This window comes from Leptidea sinapis, chromosome 46, assembly GCF_905404315.1.
Source record: "Leptidea sinapis chromosome 46, ilLepSina1.1, whole genome shotgun sequence".
Taxonomy (NCBI): Eukaryota; Metazoa; Arthropoda; class Insecta; order Lepidoptera; family Pieridae; genus Leptidea; species Leptidea sinapis.
In genome coordinates this window covers 351089-367001 of record NC_066310.1, presented here as the reverse complement: position 1 = coordinate 367001, position 15913 = coordinate 351089, and the positions used below count along the sequence as shown (strand labels likewise).

The 15913-nt window shown below is 34.3% G+C and overlaps 1 long non-coding RNA gene across 1 annotated transcript; it reads right to left on the bottom strand.

The window, feature by feature from the left end:
• Window positions 1-12245: 12245 nt before the first annotated feature.
• On the bottom strand, window positions 12246-15480 carry LOC126977904 (uncharacterized). The gene is made up of 3 exons (XR_007732450.1): window positions 14644-15480; window positions 13687-14529; window positions 12246-12528 (listed from the first exon to the last, which is right to left on the bottom strand). It is a non-coding gene; the product is annotated as an uncharacterized LOC126977904 (long non-coding RNA).
• Window positions 15481-15913: the final 433 nt, after the last annotated feature.

Genomic DNA, 15913 nt, shown 5'->3' with positions numbered 1-15913 from the left:
ATGGTACAGTTATTGACAAGTACTCTCTTTCTCTCCCGCTTGTCAGAACGAGACAGATGAAAGGACGCAAACAGCATCCAGCATACTCTTTTTTTAAAAAGCCAAGTGAACAATAATTAGCAATATTATATTTTGTGCCCAGCACTCATTGCCGGTGAATGTAAACGGCTCACTCGCTTACAGGAACGCGAACAATTACAAACTAGTGCTATTTATACGGTATCACAGACGCATCATTACCTAGTTACATTTGATACTTATTTACACCGCAAACCTGTAAAAGCTAATCTTTTTCAGGTTTTCCGTACAAGAGAGTTTTCGCTAGTTGGTTGCAAGAGGGACTTGTGAAGAATTTTACAAACCAGATAAATCGAGTATCATTTGCTTGAATCATTTCCTCGTGGCTGACAGACACTAAAGTCCAATTTAGCCACATTTATAATTTGACAAAAGCTATCGTAAGACTTATGTTGATATCCGCTTACACTACATATGCCAAAATGATACCCTAGAAAAGATGTCTTAGTCTAAAATACAAAATTTAACACATTAATTTTATTTCAGGGAACTTAACATTTTAATAACCAGTTTACCGAATTATTTAATGTAGGTAAATAAAAAATGGTATATTTGAGTTTTTTTCTCTCATTATACCTTAACTTGTTAGATCCAAATTCATGTAGAGCGTTAAGGAGTAACAAATATACACACAAACGAATAAAGAAACATACAAACTTTCGCCTTTAAAAAAAGTGTGATTTTTAATTAAAAACGAAAAAAAAAACCTCTGACTGGCTGAACTGATATTAAGGACACGTTCTCAAAACAGAGAGGTATCGAATCGCACCACTACACTGACACCGCTCAAACACATACACGTACTTAAAGTTAGTTGCGGGAATCAAATGAATTTGATACTTGCAAGTTTGAATTTTATTCACAGATTACTTTTATGTTTTCTTTTAGTACGTAAATATTTGTATTTTTTGTGTAGTCTGATGATTTGGACGTGGCTTACCACCTAAGGACACCTTAGCAGTGGGGATAATAAAAATATTGGAGACTTACATTTTGAGGTATAGGTATATGAGATATTTGAATAGTAGTAAATTTATACAATAAATAAATGATACTTTGTTGGGTATATTTTTTTTCTAAGATATGTTTGCAATCCTCAAGTTATAGAGGGAATTAAAAATTTATTTGGCATGTGGGATATTGTTTGATACGTCTTTTAAAATAAAATTTAAATTTTGTGAATAAAATATAATTTTGACGTTGTACATACTTTGAAAATATTGGGAGTGGAATATATTTTATACGTGCTAATAATTATAGCCCTCACTTTTGGGATTAATTACAAAAACTGAAAACAAAATTTTATGAACGATGCGCGATTTCAACCCGCGACGGAACGCAAGAGTTCCGTGCGAGCGCACTTTCCAACTGACACAACCGTTCGAGTGACGTATCGTTTATAGAATCTTGTATGCTTCGTTAATTAATCAACTCTTAGTTAATTAAAATTAAATTCGTTTTATTTCAATTTTCTAAGGGAGGGTTTTCAACCCTTAGGCCTTTTAGGGGATGTAAATATATTTTCACATGTAGTGTATAGTTTGAAAGATCTTTTAAAATTAAATTAAGATTTGTGAATGATTTGATATTAAAGTGTTATTATGAAAATATTGGAGATATTGAACGGTGAAAGTAGCCCTTTTTTATTAGAATTTTTATTTTGTTATGCGGAATTACCTTTATTTTAAGCATTGTAATGATAGGGTCACCACCCTTATGCTGAATAGTCGATGAAAAATGATTCAGCGAGTGGGGCTCTTTTAAAATTTAATTGAGGTCTATAAACGATTTTTGATAATTATTATGAACAGATCTAGTCTGTGAGACTTTGGTGATTGAACAAAGTTTTAGGCAGTAAAAGAAAACCACAAAAAAGATGAAATAAATCAATTCTTTATTTTTAAAATGTTGGACCGATACATGTGAGGAATGAACCCGTAACTTCATATTTCTTGCCTGTCTTGAGTCTATCAATTCTGGAAGGAGACAATTTTTGTAGAAACGTATTAGAAAGTTTTCCATTTTCTCCTTCCAAAATTGTGGGTCTTTCCCGATAAATTCATATTTTATTTTACCAGTGCCCGTCCAAATAGCAAACACGCATATGTCTTGCCCAGTAATACGCAGCTGCCCTTGTATTTTATTAATTTTCCATCAGGGCTCGCTCCTAGAAACGGAAATTCTAGGTCTACGAATAATCCGCACTCTTCTATATTCGTATTTAACACCCTTTCTAAGTCTCTGATCGCCGTTTGTTCGTTCGTTTTGCCATGTTTGATTGATGGTACATTGCTGAGGTCTTTACCATAAAGAATTTGTTTGACCAGAGGACCGCACTCAGTTGTTGGACGCCTTTTGCATACTGTAGCAAACCATGACGCGGTCAAGAGCTTCCTTCGCATTTCCAACCATAATGGACTTCCACTTTGTAAAATTGTGTCATTTTCAAGGTTGTTCCTTTCTCCTTCTGACAGTTCCAGTGTCTTCAAAAAGTTTTCTTTGGCTTCTTTAAATTTAAATTTTATTTATTGAATGAAATATATATTTATTTAATTTATTGAAAAATTTAAATTTTTCTTCATCCATATCAACTTTTTCGCAACTATCACCATAATACTGATCTTTTTTACAAATTGTTGGCCTGACATTTTTTTTCTTTCTAACGTTTCTTTCCATTTTATCCTATTTCTATTTCGTTGCATTTCTTCTAACCTAATTATTTCTGAGTTGGCGTCTGTGTTAAAAATATATTTGTGTACCGCAGACTGTAGGACACCTGTATTGTATGAGACGACGGCTGCGGCACAACGAGCGAGATAAGACCCTCGCTGGGAAAAAATTTACTCTTTTGCCCCCGACAAACTTTGCAACTCTTGCATTGAAACTTTCCACGGTGTTATTTGTTTTTTTGTACACAAAACTGTACGCATGAAAAGATAGTCGATGGGCTAAATCTTCAACTTTTTGAAAAACGCCGTATGCTGACATTTCTGGCACTATATTTTCACTACATTTTTTCACGTGATCTGTGCAAAAATATGATGCACATTTTGAATGATCACCAAATATATGGTATATGGATGATGTATTAACAATATCACTTTTTATATTTTTTACTTTTTCCTCAAATGTAATATTATTTTTACTTGTCCAATATTTAACGCTACTATCGATACCCCAGCGAATCCGTAAATATTTTTCTTTAATTACTTTTCGGGTCCTTATGTGGTAAGTAGTGTTATTTGCTATCGTAAGAAGGCCCTTGCAGTAGTTTCTAAGCAAATGATTCTTGCGTTCAATTTTACCTACTGTAACATTATCATATGGCCTTGCATTTCGAATACTAGCATATGTACTGGAATCACCATCTGCGACGTACTGGTTGTAAATGAGTCCATGACTTTCAATTGATTTTTTGAACCCTTCTGTTATAATACCTGCTTCCTTTGTAGTAGAAGGACCTTGAAAATTTGTGAAGCAATTATGTATTGCTGCTTTAGTTCCTTTCGCAATAGCTCGTGAACAGATGTTGCACATCTTATTTTTCACTCCGTAGTAGAGAACTTTCTTTGAATGAACTCCGACAATTGCACCAACTCCAGACGACGCACTGTAGTTAGATCCATATGAACGTTTGGACCAACAAGCATCACCCGATACAGCGATCATTGGTATTCCGGTATCATTAATGTTTCGAATACAAAGAGCATGTCTTTTTTCTTCCTCGCCAGCCTTAGCCATACAGTGCTGGGCAGTTTTTTTCCACCATTGCCAAATGGTATCATGTTTAGTTTGATACAATCGTATCGACATAGGTGGTATATTTATATGGCAAAGAACTGTATTTAGCTGAGTAACTCCTGCACCAATACTCATTATACCTGCAACAATTTCCTCATTCACATCCATTTTGTTTTCCAAACAATTAGACGATTTCAATACAAATTTAGAGCCACACATTTGGCACTTCAAATAAAAAGTTGAGATAAGCCCAGTCCTTTTTTCCTTTAAAAGTTCAACAGTGCTTAAATTGCAATAAAACATAGAGCTATGGCTTCCGATTTCTTGAAGCTGTTTCATAAAATAGCCTAATTCTATGACCCTTCTTCCTGAAACTTGGAACGGTTCGGTTTCTTCATTGTTTGTGCTCTAAAAGCAAAACAAAAGATATGAGTACTTTATTTTTTATTTTTTATATAACATCAATATAAAATGAACTTACAAAAGACGTTTCCAAATTGATTTCTTCAGAAGTACTAGTATGCGTTTGTTCATATCTTTCCCGATGTTCTTCGAGTTTATAACGAGTATCGCTACCTCCATGAATCCTGTGTAAAATATCCTACAATTATAAACTCTAATCACAATTACATTAAACATGTATTTACTATTATACTAACCTCTTTTTTAAGTTAAGTCTATTTGCGCGCAGACTTTTACGAGAGCATTTCCCAAAGGTTTTCGGCTTTGGCATCTAAAACAATAATTCAAATATAAAATATTACACAATTTATATCTAAAAATTCCACTAATAGTCACTGAAGTCAACTTTTTGGCCACTTCATTATCCCTTAATCCCAAGATCTAACCAGTATAAAATTAAATATTGGGTGACTCATATTAATTTCATCTTGGATTCATCAACTTGGATTTTGACCCGATAATCTTTATTGCTGTCCCCGAAAACCATGAAAATGACACCCATGAAGAGAAGTTGGTAAATTTCATAGGTGCCATCTTGGATTTCATTTTAGACCCGATATTCGTTATTGCTGACCCCGAAAACCATGAAAATGACACCCATGAAGAGAAGTTGGTAAATTTCATAGCCGCCATCTTGGATTTCGTTTAAGACCCGATATTCGTTATTGTTGACCCCGAAAACCATGAAAATGACACCCATGAAGAGAAGTTGGTAAATTTCATAGCCGCCATCTTGGAATTCGTTTTAGACCCGATATTCGTTATTGTTGACCCCGAAAACCATGAAAATGACACCCATGAAGAGAAGCTGGTAAATTTCATAGGCGCCATCTTGGATTTCGTTTTAGACCCGATATTCGGTATTGTCGACCCCGAAAACCATGAAATTGACACCCATGAAGAGAAGTTGGCAAATTTCATAGGCGCCATCGTGGATTTCGATTTAGACCTTATAATTATTTAGAGATGAACATAAAAATCAAAAAATACAGAAACATAATTTTTTAAAAATCTTACCATGTCAAGTTGTCACTGCGTACAAAATACGTAAAGTATCAAAGACAGTGTTGCGGAGCTAATAAAAGTATTTATGTTCGTACAGCGATCTTTCCGAGCACGAGCTACTGCTTACAACCGACACAGTGTCCACTCACGACGGCGGCCGAGCGCGGACTGGCATTGTATCGATAAACATTTCTATTAAAGCGTTATAAAATATAAATAAAATAACCCTTATTACCACACGTTAAAACTCATGCTTATCAGAAAAAATATGCGAATTTTAGACAAATCGTTTTTATTTTTTTCTGAGATTATTCATAACATATTCATTAATATTTCTCTGGTGCTTTTGAAAATATCACATCTGCGTTCCTTACGTATTTTTTAAAAGACAAAATTATGTAAGTAGCAGCAGAAAACTGATCCTAAATGAAGCCTCATTTCGTCAATTTTGTGTGAAGAGGTCATGGGATAATCGTTTCATAAATTATCAGAATTTCAAACCAAAAATACCTCACTATTTGGAGATAAAGAAGAAATCAATCTGTCGCAATTTTTAGTTTTGTTAGATTTTGTTTCATTTCATCACAAACTCAAACGAAAAATAGCTTATTTTCGTCGGATTCGTAAACGCTTAATCAGAAAAATAGACAGACTGACGAACGTAAAACTTATAGCAACCCTCTTCTTTGTCAAGGTTTAAAAACATACCCAACTGCTACTCCACTGACGTCGCTGTCCAAATCGCGTTCTAAATTCAACATACGCAGGTTAAACTGAAAAAATAATTACATTGCTGCCCATAGAACAATAATATTTTAAACAACTGGAGTAAGCGCAGAAATGTATAGATATGGCAGTCGAAGCATAATATTGTGTAATTTGTGGCATGTGCCATATTTCGGCTTGTGTATGTATGACGTGAATTGTCTATGTGTATATATTACAAAATCAAGTAAGTTAACACGTAATTATCGCAAACACTTTCCCAATATTGACCTGAGCACAGCGGCACAGCCCTAGACGTGACTTTGATATCAACTACACTTCACTTCACCACCTTTGATATCGCACAAAGTAAGCGGGCCTGAGCACAGCGGCACAACAGATAATAGACATTAGAATTGCCATCACGCGTAATTTGTATGGGAACAACTGTCGCCACGCGATGTATATATAATACACGCCCTAGTCAAATAAACAGAAGCATTCGCACACATACGCAGCCCCATAATTGGTCAACACAGTTAATTGGCATACACACACTTACTTTTGATATCTCACGCCTATGAAGTTTTGATGTTCTTTTTATTTAAACAGTCATACCGATAAAAAAGGAAACTGCGCTTGATCTTCTGACTTCATATCTAAACAATAGAATTCAGAGGGTCGACGTGAATGGTACGAGATCTCCTGGGACTCCTCTCAGTATGAATGTACCACAAGGGTCTATTCTTGGACCGTTCCTCTTCCTTATCTATATAAATGATCTTCCTAATTTTATAGAGAAAAAACATAAGGTAGTATTGTTTGCGGACGACACTTTACTGATTTTCAAAGTGAAAAGAAACCAAGCTATGTATGACGAAGTGAACGATATTCTATCTGTCATCGTGTACTGGTTTAGCGCCAATAACCTATTGTTAAATAGCAAGAAAACTAAATACTTACATTAAATGTACCGTACCAAATGTCAAAAATGTAAATGCAAATGTTTTGTTAAACAGAGAGGTGATAGAACCGGTGGAATCTGCTATATTTTTTGGCATAACTCTAGATTCCAAATTACAATGCAGCCCCCATATTGAAGGATTCGCGAACAGACTTAGGTCTGCAGCATACGCGGTTAAAAAGATTAGACAATTAACTGACATAGATACGGCGCGACGAGTATACTTTAGTTATTTCCATAGTATTATGTCCTATGGTATATTGCTATGGGGCAACGCTGCCCATATTAATACAATATTTGTGCTGCAGAAGAGGGCTATTTGCTCTATTTATAACCTAGGTCCTAAAGAATCATTGAGAGCAAAATTCAAAGCAATTAACATCTTGACTGTTGCTTCTCAATATATTCTTGATAATGTAATGTACGTTCATAGGCACATAAGTGAATTTGCCAGAAACTGTCATAACCATAATGTTAACACCAGGAACAGACATAAACTTATGATGCCTACTACTCGGCTAAGTCGAGTTAGTAAGTCTTTTGTGGGGCGATGTATATGCTATTACAAAAAGATCCCAGAAAATGTTCAAAACAAAAGTATAATGTTATTCAGAAGTATTGTTAAAATTGGGAATGGAGTGACCGCCCTCAGGCTATTAAATAATAAGTTTAATTGTACAATATTACTTTATAAACATATTTATTCCATGAAAAAAAAAGCCACAGAGTTTGCTGCGCCCATTCTTCTCAGGTCTGAGACATTCAATTTTGAAGGGTTGGTAGTTTTTGACTTTCAATAAGTGATGTCACATGCTATTTTGAATAAAAATATTTGAATTTGATAATGTTATACTTCACGGATGGGCACATGAGTATAGTCATGTGCCAAGCATAACGAACAATCAGACTTTCAAAAATCGGTTTTGCTATTTAAATCGAATATATTCAAATCATGTTAATAATAAATGAGACGCATGGGTTCTTTATTTACAAAATATAAGCCATTCGCGGAGCACTGGATCCCCCACAACCCGAGCAGCTCTGCGTGCAGCGTTCAAATGGTTTGATCCAAATTATTTGAGTTTTCTTTAGTGTTCATTCCGCCAATATTTGTCTTTAAACAATTCGACACCTGTTTCGCCTCGACATGAGGCATCCTCAGGTTGTGTTTTCTCACTAAAATCTGGCACGAGATAATTATAGATTTCCGCAAAGTAACGCCAACTTCAATAAATTTTGAAATGGTTTGAGCTGATACTGGGGTAGATGACAGCAGTACACCTTATGTAGCCAGACCTGCGCTTTGCAGAGCGTTAGAATGTGGCCGGCTTGAAGAATGGCCGTATTTTATTTAAGACACCCAGCTTCTTCGAAGCAGCTTTGCCTTCCAGTTGACTGCGGAATTGACTCAAGATTTCGAGACCCAGATTCTATATTTCATTATTCTTCTGATTCTATATTCATTAGTTTTATGTGTGATAAACGCGCAAACTCGAGTCTTCGGTAACCTATCTCTGAATTCAAAGAACTGGAGACTAACAATGCCTGCCCTGATTTAGGAGAGCAGGGAGGTAATAGCAATAGGCCTGTTGTTAGTCGAATCCGTACTGTCTACTTATTTTTTGACCGGATACACAAGGGCTTACTTCCATGAGTCCGGGACTGGAGTCCGAGTAATGCTGGCTGCATAACAGTAAATACATCTCTACCATTTACGGCTACTAAAATGCTTACCTTATTGGAAAATGACAGTGTTAAGGTTACTACAGATGATAATAATTTAGAAATAGATTTAGTTTGTGCTCCAATATTGTAAAATAAATAATTTTAAATTCTAATTCTATAATCACCGCGCCTATTCACTATTTTTCTACGACTATATAATATATTACATTATAATAGTCCTACTATATAGTCAATCCGCCCGAAAAATATGCGGAATTGTTATAAAAGTATTAATAATTTATTATTATTTCAATATATAGGAAATTGTTCAAAATTAAAAATCCATGCATATTAAACATGCAACTATCGATTGCTAGTTCTATGAGAATAATAATCGGATAGATTCAACGATTAAACACTACCCCCATACCTAGTGTAAGTGGACTGTCAAAAGTATCACACTATATTTGTCAGACCATAGTGGTTATTTTTTTAGTCGGTCCACAAGGAACAGGCTAAGGTCAGAGACCATACTGCCTAGTCATCATGGTTGACAAATGAGAAAATGTTATCGATACATTCTTAAGTCTATAATTTAGATTAGTGTAAGTATATGAAAATAAATTATATAATATTTGTTAATAACATAAAAATACTTTACTTAACAGGTAACAAACAGGTAAAAATACTTTTATAAGAAATTAAATGTAATTTTATATCAATGTATTGTATGTAGTATTTGTTGTTATATATTTTTATTAAGTCAAAGTGTAACTGATGAATTTAACGTTTAACAACCTTTTTGGCATACTGAATTCGTAGATATATTTAATGTACAGATTCGACTCAGAATCTTATTAGAATATGTACACATAATTACTGAGCAAATTAATATATATTGCTAATTATTGTCAACGTCCACGGAGTAAAACTAGCTTGTTCAGTAATTGACGCCTACTTTCTTGTGCACATAAACTTTTCCACAGTAGAAAGATTAGAATAGAACTTTTTACAATTACATGCAACCCTACGTTAAGATATTTTTCTATAATTGCTTAAGTCTGTCACATGGTTTGCCATACGATACTGTCCAATTTAATGATAAATTAAATCTTTAAATATTTCAGTTCGTACAAAGTGGTACATATTTTTACAACAATATATTTTAAATTTTTTCAAGCTTAGGTATCTGTAAACAATTTTATTTGATATAACTTGATAGATATTAAAGTTCTCCTCTGTCTATAGCAACATTAAACGTATATTATCGTCTATTCAAGGCCATCTGTCTTGATTTAGTTTGTAAAATGGCATAAATATAAGAACTTCAGAAAGTATTAATGATTTATAGAAATATTCAACACGTACAGCACATCCATTAAAAGATCTAATAAATCCAGTTTCTCATTAGGTGTCTAATTAATGTCATTTGGTAAACTAAACACGCACCAAACACATTTGTAACAATAACAAAGTCAATTCGGTAATATAGCCGACGATAGCAGAAGTGCGGAAAAATAACAAAATTGCGTCAGGCGATAAGCGCAGGGAAGTCACCAGTAATAGACAATACACGGAATACACCGACAAGTTTCACCGTTTGATAGATGGGCACACGGGTTGATTGATCGAAGTGCTGCCATATATTGATTATAAGGATAATCAGATTTTTTAATTCTAGATAATTTTTATTATTGACAATAATGTCTATTGCTTTCAGTTCAGTTGGGGGCCCTCTGTATCCACGGGGCCCTGGGCTGCAGCCCAAAAAGCCTTTAAGTAGATACGCCCCTGCTCGAAGGGGTAAATCATACGTAGCACAAAATAAGACAGAGAATAAAATGGGTTGAAGTTTTTTTCTGTTTACTGAAATTTCGCTGTTGTCTTCAGTATCAATCTGTTCATAAACGTCATTTTATTTCTTTGCATTATTTCCAGAAATTGTTTAGAACGTATAACCGATTCACGATGCCACTGGCTATTTATCATGAGATTTCGCACACTCATGAAATTATTGATATTTTTTGCATGGCCGAACGATAAATGGCCCCTGAGTACTGCCTCGATAAATTTGTGCGGGAAATAATACACATGTACGGCAAAGTAGTCCTTTAGCCTGAGCAGAATAGGCTAACCAAGGGTATGCTGTGAGCCACTCGTGGCGAAATGCACGTTGTTATTCTACGTTTTTATGATCGATGTCCTGCTTGAAATCATAATCTTGCGGAGGTATTCACACGTGTTTCGAGCACTTTAAACCGTATTTCATCACTAATAGGTACGTTAGAATCCAAATATAACCCCAAATAATAAATATTAACTGAAGTTTGTTGTGTTGTTAATTCAGTTTTACTAGTACTTTGCTGTGCCGAAGTACATGGACATCTTTAGCATTAAACTGTTCATTTACAATATTTTTTCTCTTGCACAAAAATCGCCTTATGTCACTCATATTTTATGCTTTATATATTGCTTACACTGATTAATTAATTACGGCGCGCACTGACACTAATCTATGGAAACGAATATGGCGGGCAGTATTAATTTTTCAAACTGACGCAATGTGCACTCACTGAAGATAAAATATAACTATTAGTCACTCGCGATTTGCTCACTCGGACGAACTGTTCGAACTCCAATCGAAAACTGACTGGCTCTGAACTCGACCTAGCCCCCTTTATATATCAAAATGTAAGGAAGGTTCCAGATTCCCGAACGCGCTCGAACGTAACGTAACGGGACAGAGCGTCCCTGTCATCTATATTCTATGTCTCTTTCACATTTGTGAACTATGATTGACTTTGTCAAGAGTCAGTTTCTTTCGCACTTCTCAGAAACTGTATTGCGCTTTCTCTGTTAATTCATCCCATTTATGCTGATTCAATCTGGTGTGGAGTAGCGGTACTTTAAAGGGTGCGTTAAGAGAAGTAATGGAAATCGATTAATATCCACCAACTTAGAATTTTTAACCCAATTTCGATCGTCGCGAACAAATAGGTGTGAGCCGTGACGCCTGGGTACATATAAAAAAATTTTAACAAAAAAAAACAACTGACTTCAAAAACACTATTTCAAAACAATAGATATTATATGCACTAAAAAGTATAAAAACAATTGCGTATTTTTATACAATCTTATTCTGTCTATACATCTATTGTTTTGAACTCGGTTTTTTGTTAAAAAAAAAAATATGATTTTTAGTGAATTTGAAGAACACTAACAATTTGGCTAAATATGTGTAGATATACTAAATTTTTCAATGCAGTAGTGAACGTAAGCGCTTCGCAATTTGATTACAGAGGGTAAGAAATTCTGCCACAGATCGCACCCTTACTGTAAATCGTTAAGCAGTCCCATTGATCATCATATTCGACTACGACAATTACTTGGCCATAACAATATAATAGTAGATGACTTAAATATTCGGATACCATAAAAAAAAAATCGGCCGAGTATCGTAATTTGCTACTAAGAATTGAAGAGTTCCATTACTTTGTCATTTATTTCGTAATCAGAACCTAACAAAACGAATGACCAATCGGAAAAAGGGCGGGAAACTTAAGATCGGTCGCATGTAATTTTGATAATTTTTCATTTTATTTTTAAATTTCATGTAAATATTTAGATATTTTGATCAGATAAGTTGTAGTTTGTATATATTTTTGTAGTTAGTTTTTATTAAAGTGTTAATTTGTGTAAATTTCATCCTATTGGTAAGTCTTCTTTTCTTCACTTTTCTATGCTATGATGGACCCCCCGGATGATCCTGGGGGGACAGCCCCTGATATAGGTCATGTAGTGACAATTTCTAATAATGACGAAGGTAGCACTATGGATACAGATGGTTCTGTGTCTCAGACATCTAGTGGCCGTAAAAGAGTGTCAGCTCGACCCAGAATATGCAGACACTGTAATAAAAGACGACGAAAACACCGTGGCGATAAGAAGGATATTAAGGAAAGTGATTGCAAATGTGTAGACATTAGTGACAAACAAATTCTTTCCAAAGTCGATTCCTGCAATAATTCTTCTATAGTAGAAGAGACCATACAAAAAATAACACAGACACTCCACAACAGCCACAGCCCCCTGTTGCAAGGCTGTTATACAACTCATTAGATGCTGCTCCTTTTGTTGTACACATTCAGAAACAGTATTCATCTCCCGATGATAATGTTACTTTACATCCAGTTACATTTGGTCGTTTTCTCAAAAGAAAGTCTACTAAAAATATTGTGAATGGAAGTTTAAAAAGGATAGGCCGGAATAGGTTATCTATTTCTTTTTCTAAGTACCAAGATGCAAATGACTTTGTTGAAAACAAAAATTTAGAAAATGAAAAATATAAGGCTTTTATTCCATCATTTTCTGTGAGTAGAATAGGAATAGTCAGAGGAGTACCAGCTGAGTGGTCTGAAGAGGAAATAAAAGATAATGTTTCTGTTCCTATTGGCTGTGGCCCAATCATAAAAATTAGGAGAATAAAACGAAAGATGATGATTGATGGACAAAACCATCTTAAATGTACTGAGTCTGTGGTATTTACTTTTGATGGACAGTTTTTGCCTAAACGAGTATATATGTGCTACACTTCTCTTACTGTAGACTTGTATATATATCCTACTATTCAATGCTACAATTGTTGTCGGTTTGGTCATGTGAAATCTCAATGCAGATCTAAACCAAGATGTTTTAGATGTGGTCAAGGACATAGTGGTGATAACTGCTCTGTTCAAGATGATTTTATATCTTGTTGTTTATGTAAAGGTTCCCATATTGCAACTGATAAAAAATGTTTAGAATATGAAAGACAAAGAGCTATAAAGGAATCAATGGCTAAAAACTGTATTTCCTATTCAGAAGCTTCAAAGATACATCCATCTGTCTCTCGAATTTCATATGCAGATACATTACTCTCATCACCTAACATCACTCCTAATACTTTTCCAACCCAGCATCAACATTCAACACCTAAAGCTATAAACAATACTTCATATAAAAAAACTGTTTTTGTTAAACCAAAGCCTCCACCTACACTTAGCAAAGGATATGACAAATCTGCTCACCAAGAAATTTTAAGGGATTTTAATATTCCCCAACCCTCTAATGGATGTGCATTAATTAACAAAGAAAATGAAAATCCTTTGGAATCCTCAGTAATTGATTTAATTATTTCTCTTATAAAATCTCTTAGTCAATCGAATGAATTTTCACCGTCCAACACTGCCTTATTAGTTTCTGCAATTACTCAAATTTATAAACCAAATAATGGACAAAGTTCTTCAATGGAATTGTCAAAGCATCACTCCTAAAAAAAGTGATCTTATTTATTTATTAAATAAATATAAACCTTATATCTGTGCTCTTCAAGAGACATGGTTGAAACCAGGATCTTTATTTAAGATTCGTGGTTATTCATGTCTCAGAGAAGATCGTGTGGATGGGCATGGCGGAGTAGCCATGCTTGTGAAACACCCTCTTTCCTTTTCTCTCTTCTCTATTCCTTCTCACAGTAATGATTTTTCTATTATTGCTGCTTTAGTTGAAAATATCTGTTATGTATCTATTTATATTCCTCATCCTTCTTCTGCAATCTTAAATGAAATTAAAGATATTATTTCCATTCTTCCGAAGCCTTTTATGATCCTTGGTGATTTTAACTGTCGCCATGAATCCTGGGGTTACTTATCTTCTAATAGTTATGGTAACACATTAATAGATATATTTGATTCAGTGAATTTGTGTATATTAAATGATGGTCGTCCTACACGACGTTCTCATCCTGAAGAGGGCCCAAGTGCTCCAGATTTAACAGTCACTACACCTAATCTTGCTTCTTCTTTGTCCTGGGATCCATTATGATCTACTTTTGGTAGTGATCACTTCCCACTATTATTATCATTTCCAACCTGCAATAATAACAATAAAGTATTACATAAAACTTATTCTCCTCGTTTAAAATATAAGCTTAATGATGTTGATTGGGATTTATATAAAGATCTAATAAAAAACAAAATTATTACACTTCCAACAATTAATCCAGGTACAGAATCTCAGTGTGCAGATTCTTTAGCAAGAATCTTTATTGAGGTTGCCAATGAGATATTTCCAAGTAAAAATAGCTCTTTGGGTTTTATTCCTTCTCCTTGGTGGGATAACGAATGTACTGAGGCAGTAAAGAGAAGAAAATATGCTGAAATTACATACTGTCAATGTTCCACTGATGAGAATTTTGAAATTCTTACAAAGAGTATGTCAGAAACTTCAAAATTTCTAAAGAAAAAGAAATTTGATGGCTGGAAAAATTTCTGCTATTCAATATCACCTGATGTCAAACCATCTCTTGTATGGCAAAATATAAGAAGGTTTAGATCTGCATACAAAGATTCATCTCCAAAATCAATCCCTTTTCATTTAGTTAATAGCTTTTTAGATAAATTGGCTCCACCTTTCGTTCCTGAAGACTTAATAATTGGTTACCCTGTAATAAATATAAATAATGATAACTCTTTTGGTTTAAACAGTATATTTTCTCTCACTGAACTAAAAGGTGTATTGTCTCATCTTAAGGATTCTGCTCCTGGACTGGACGGTATTCCGTATTCCTTTATCTCTCATTTAGATGATGATGCTTTATTTTATTATTTATCTCTTATAAATTCCATAGTGACATCTGGTAACATCCCCTCCACGTGGAAACGTCAAGAAATAATTCCCGTACTGAAACCTAATAGGTGTTCTTCAGACCATTCTGCCTATCGCCCAATCGCACTTTCTTCTGTTTTGATGAAAATTACAGAACATCTTATAAAAAATCGTTTAGAATGGTTTGTTGAGCATAACGGTCTATTATGTGAATCCCAATTTGGTTTCAGACGTGGGAAAAGTACTATTGATAGCTTAAGTATATTCATTTCTGATATTCAATTATCATTTTCAAATAATATAGTAATAGCTGCGTTCTTAGATATAAATTGTGCCTATGATAATGTCGTAATAAGTATTTTAAAGAGTAAGCTTTTACAACTTAATATACCTCTGCTATTAACAAATTTTATCATAAACATGCTTTCCGAAAGATACATAATCCTGACACTAGATGACAGGAAGTCAATTACTCGACTTGTTTCAAAGGGCCTCCCCCAGGGATCAGTACTTAGCCCAATATTGTATAATATTTATACACACGATTTAAAATCATCACTTAATAGTGTAAATGTTCTTCAGTATGCTGATGATCTATTAATTTACTGTCGTGATATTTCTATTGAAATAGCTAGTTCTTCTATAACA